This window comes from Lactuca sativa, chromosome 7 (genome assembly GCF_002870075.4).
Source record: "Lactuca sativa cultivar Salinas chromosome 7, Lsat_Salinas_v11, whole genome shotgun sequence".
Taxonomy (NCBI): Eukaryota; Viridiplantae; Streptophyta; class Magnoliopsida; order Asterales; family Asteraceae; genus Lactuca; species Lactuca sativa.
Window position 1 is genome coordinate 11,078,763 of NC_056629.2, and position 5,881 is coordinate 11,084,643.

The 5,881-nt window shown below is 36.1% G+C and overlaps 1 pseudogene; it reads left to right on the forward strand.

Annotated features, from left to right (window-relative positions):
* Positions 1 to 305: 305 nt before the first annotated feature.
* LOC111881384 (5S ribosomal RNA) lies at positions 306 to 423 on the forward strand (annotated as a pseudogene).
* Positions 424 to 5,881: the final 5,458 nt, after the last annotated feature.

Here is a 5,881-nt window from a genome sequence, read left to right on the forward strand (position 1 = left end):
AATATTGTCCGCTTTGGACCACTCGGCACGAGAACTTCCCAGGGGGTCACCCATCCTGGTACTACTCCCGCCCGAGCACGCTTAACTGCAGAGTTCTTATGGGATCTACTGCCCTCACGGCTTTAAAATGCGTTGTGTTAGGGAAGCTATCCACACCCCTTAAAACGCATGGGTCGATGTGTTCGACAGGGACGTCGAACCCTATAATGGGGGGGGGGGGTGAAAATGGGTTAGATCTGATCCCACATCGGCTGGGAAGGAGAACTAAGCATTCCTTATAAGGGGTGTGGATACCTTCCCAAACACAACGCGTTATAAAGCCGTGAGGGCAGCAGATCCCATAAGAACTCTGCAGTTAAGCGTGCTCGGGCGGGAGTAGTACCAGGATGGGTGACCCCCTGGGAAGTCCTCGTGCCGAGTGGCCCAAAGCGGACAATATTGTGATACGTGTCCGAAGGGGATGTTACACTAGCCACTGCTTGAGTTAATTTGTTTCCTAAGGATTAGTAATAGCGAACGTGAAACTAATCATCTTAGTCGGTAGCCAATGAAGAATTAATCTGATACATTGAAATCATCCATGGGAACAAATGAGTCAAACCTAAACAGAAGTCCTCTTTATTATTAAATTTAGTTGATTTTTAGTTGCTTATCTCTTAGTTTCTTAGTTTAAGTTTTAGTTAATTGTTTAAGTTTCTAGTCTTGCAAAACTAGAGAAACCCCCTTTCTATTACTTGTTTTATTTAGATAATATTAGCATTTCTTTTAATTGTTTACCGTTCCCTGTGTTTGATACCCTACTTACCTGAACTAAACTGCTAATCGATAGGTACACTGTCTTTCGTGTGTTCGTCTTTGTGTTTAAGTTAGTAGGATTAAAACTAGTTGGTTTTACACACATCAAGTTTTTGGCGCCGTTGCCGGGGAACGGTTCAAATAGTTACTTTTATTTGCTAATTGTTATGATTTTTATTTTATTGATTAGTTTTTTTATTTTAATTTTAATTTTATTTATTTTGTATTTTCCAAATCTCGATGCTTTTGATGCTTTTCTTGAGGAAGTAGTGTAGGAAATTGAGCAGGAAGATGAGGATTATGACTCAGATGATGATTTGAAGAAATTTGGAAGATGGTTAGATAACTTCTTGTCAAACGATCAAGAACAATTTGAGTCACAAGAGCTAAAGTTACAAGATGAAGAATTTAATCCAGAAAGAGATTTGGAGGCGCTGGAAAGGTTGCTAGCAGAGAGGTCAGACGAAGAACAAGAACAAGCTGAATTGCAGGAACCAACCCGTGGTTTGACCATTACCACGACCTGGTCTTCTGGTTTGTGTTTCGAAGCATGGGGTGACGATTCCAACTTTGGAGAAAGTTCTAAATCACGATCCATTCATGATTAGTATCCAACCGGTTCTAACCCTTGTCAATATTCTTGGGTTTTATGAATTCAAGCTCATTTGGCCAATTTTTGAAGCAAAGAGCCGAATTTTACAAATTGGTCCACTAAAGAAAATATTCAATGCAACGAATGGATTGACATTGAGTTTATTGGAAGTTTATTATGTTCGGAGTCCAGTTAAAGACTCGCATAAAAAAAAGCTCTTGCGGGAGGCAACCCGTCATTAGAGTTTGATTTTCTTTTTCTTTTTAAACTTCTAGTTTATTAGGGTAATTTAGGAATTTAATTTTGATGTTTGTTTTCCTTTTTCTATTACTTGTGTGTTGTTTTGATCTTTTTAGTTTGAAGCTTAGGATTGCATGTGAGGGTCTAGAGTTAAGGCTGACGAAGCGAGAAATCGAGTCTAGGCGAGAGAGGAAACGAAGTTTTGAGTCAAGCTATGAGTCCAATTGATAGAAGGGTTATAGAGTGTTTATTCCCTGAAGAAAAATGAGGGAAATTATTAGTTTATATAACCCCCATACATCAGAAACGGACTTGGGCAGAATAAAATTTTTGTCACACAGCGGTCTACTCGCCGAGTGCATCTTATGGACTCGCCGAGTCCATTTGAAAATTTACGATTCTTCTGCCATTTACGCTTCAACTCAGCGAGTCTACATACTTACTCGACGAGTCACTCATTCTTCTTACTTTTGAGCTGAGGATTTGATGACATTTGATATGGGCATTGGTTCTATTCTTTGAAGATCGTTTTCCGAGCATTTCCAAGAGTTTGTCCCTTATAATTGGAGCTGTACCACATGAGATTTTGACACCCAATGCATGGATGAGCTGTTCCCATGCCAAAGTCATCTGAAGATGGAGCTCAAAAGAAGAAAGATCACCGTCGCAAGTACTATCCCAGGGGAGTTTGTTCCAATTCCCTCTTTATTTTTATGTTTTCTTATTCATGCATAATATGCAATGGGGACATTGCATAAATTAAGTGTGGGGTAGGGGGTTGGTTACATTTAGTTAGAATTTAGATTAATTTTAAAAATTCAGGGCTAATTTAGAAAATTTTTGGTAAAGAAATTAGGATTCTATGCTAGTGTTAAGTTTGATGATTCAATGAAGACCCAAATGTTTAGTTGAGCCTATATACGTTACAATGCATTTGTGGCTTCCCTTATTCTAGTGAAATCATGGGTCAAAAACACGACCCTGCTTAGTTTGAAGGATGCGATAAGTTTAGCATCGTGTACCAGAAATGTATCCAGGAAAATAATTATCTTTAGCCAATAAAGGATGAAGTTGAGCGCCCTTGCTTAAGCATGTAGGTTTTGAGTGAAAAAAATGAAAATGAGGTACATGTAAAAAAAAAAAGAGAATTACAAGAAAAGTTGTAAGAATTTTGGAGCAGTTAAAGTAAAGATCAGAAGATCAAAATTCCGAAAGTTCAAAAGTTGAAGATACGAAAAATCAAACAACAAGGTGGTGAATTCAAATAAAATCAAAGACAAATTATCAAAGAAGTGAAGAATTCCAAAAAGAGATCCATAGTGGTATCATAAATTGTAATTTCTAGATTATGTATGCTTGGGTTTCTCAACCAAGAATACCTTGAGGATAGGAGGTTTTCTGCAGATGGATTCGAAGGGATGCATAAAATGAGCATTGTTCGGGATAAGTGGGTGAATGTTTATGAGAATTGTAAGTATTTGGAATATTGGGGGGTTTTAGGAAAATTTTAGACACAAATGCATGCGTTGCGGTCTTAACATAATGGATGGGTTCGATTCGGATTGTCTTATATGATATTAGTGTGCTAAAATTCAGTTTTGCTTGGGGGCAAGCAAAGGTCAAGTGTGGGGTATTTTGATATGGGGTCAAAACACCCATTAAGACTTCATTTTTATGTTATGAATGGACCAAAGGACCTCAGATCTAACATTTCCAGCCTCTGGAGTTGCTCAACTCACAAGAGGAGGTCCAAAACCAACAAAAGGGAAACAACTAGAAAACCCTAACTAGATCTAATGAATAAGATTGAAAGATCAAAGCTTTATACCTCTAGAAGCTCTTCAAGGTGAACTAGGTGTAGATTCTTGAAGCCCAATGTCACTCCACGCTTGCTTGACAACTTCTCCTTCTTGAATGGACACTAAAATGGCCATAAATGCACTCTATAAGCTCAAAAATGATCTTACAAACTCTCTTTGGAGTAGAAGGACGGCATAAGGCTATGGAGGCTGTCTAGGGTTAGGTCCAAGAGGCTTGAGGACGTTTAAATAGGCCTTAAGTCCGGAAATTAGGGTTTGGTCATCTGGCACGTACACCCAACGTACTCCTGGTACGCCCAACATACGTGCTGCCCCTCCGCGATCCTCCTTGCAAAGTACGATAAGCGTACCCATAAGTACGCCCAACGTACTTAAGGGACTTATTATGCTATATTTAAAATTCTTCAAGGGCTTCAAGGTAATACCTGATTTGGGAGTGTTACAGAGTATCCAAAATCCAAGGAGAACTACCCAAGTTTAGGCCAAAAGACACATTCCAATAATCTTCATTATGTCCAAACCCTTCATAGAACAGGAAACCCAAACCGCTTCAGAATTTCCAATTCAAATCACTTCATAAACAAATTTTCTTCAATGTCACACCTGTCTTCAATCATAAAATGATCATTCGCAATAAAATGAATATTCAAAAACTTGCTATTTTTAATACCTATTTCATTATATCTCCCAACTCTCTTAAAGTATCCAACAAGCAAGATTAAACCACTAAAATATGCTAGTATACACTTGTAAAATGTTGCTCTTAAGCTTTAAGACATATCCGCAAGCTATACTTAAAGAGAAGAAACATTCACGTCTTCATTTCTAGCACCATTTACAAGAACAAAAGAGAATGAGAGGAGTCTTTTGGCTTCAACATTTGGCAGCCCCAAACGAGTGAAGAAATTGAGTAAAAAAAACCAACGCATTCATGCATTTAAAGCCTTTCACTTATAATTCCAAGTGTATGCTAAATTGAAGACCATAAAGCAAAAAGATGGAAACCTTTTCTTACATGCATGAGGTATATTATAAACAGCTCAAAAGACAATCTTTTCCCATACTCTAGTTTTTCCGCCATAAGGTCAAAAAGCAAGAGTCAAAGTTTGCGTTAGTTAATCCCTTAACTAGTTCGTTGATATGTAACCATTTGGTTACTCTAAGTGAACAAAATATTGTACACAACATTAATTCATACTATATGATCTAAACTAGTTTTTGTTCTCTTTTATTATTATTTCCTAGAAACAATAATTCTCAATATATTGGTAAATATTATTTTTATAAAATAATGTTTTTTCGAGTTAAATAAAAGTGTTGGTATTTACTAATAATCAAAATTATTTTCTAATAAACTTACTAACTAACCAACAACAACAACAACGATGACGACGACAACAACGACAACAACACCAACAACACGAAAGAAGGAAAGGTCATGGATATCTTTTGATTGAACCATCATATAAGGTCTCACTTTTAGTTTTAGTCTCAATTTCAATCTTAAACACAACTGAAGAATGTCTTGTCATAATAATAAATAAGACCTAATTTTTTTTTTCAACCCAAATTTAAATATTGAAAGGCACTATCCTTTAGTAGGTGGATTGTACAAAATACATAAATTATGTTTGTGTAAAGATGCCTTTTTACTTGTTTGAATTTCATCTAAATCGTTATAACTTTCATAAGTATCTCTATATCTTTGTAAAATTTCATATTATATGTATACCCTTGTAAACTCTATAAACTCACATACATACACAAACACTTGATTTGATCATAATATACATATATCCGCGTGTTGTGAAGGGATGAAGCACCAACAAATTCTGTAATGAAAACATGATTGTAACAAAAAAAAAGTCTGATTAGTGTCATTCTAAGGGGTGGAAATTACCAACGTACGAAATTATAGGGACTAAATCTGGTTACATAAAAAGTTTTTGTGGCATAACTCTTCTTATTCTCTAATCCTCTCAAATCAGACCACGCAGGTTTATGCCTGAACACCAAAAAAGAAATAAGGATGGAGACGCTCATATGAAAAAACCAAATGACACAGTAAAAAATAAAATATACTTTGGATGTTGAAATGAATCAAATATCAACAAATGCACTCATAAATGGATACATACCCAAAAAACCAATAAGATACCCCACATGTAAGAACCTAAAATTTAGAGAAAGTTAACTTTTAGTCAAATATTAACCAAAAGGGTAGACTGGTCAATTATGTGAAAGAAATGAGATAAAGAAGTTGTGACTTCATGAAAATGGCCAATAAGAGTCTTAATAACTTAGAAGATTTTAGACGAGTAAGTTCAAGAGAAAGAATGCAAGAGAATATTGTCACACCAAATTCCAAGTATAATTACTTTTGTGGTTGTGGGCATTTTAGGCTTAAAATACAAGATTTTTGTGATGGCCATGA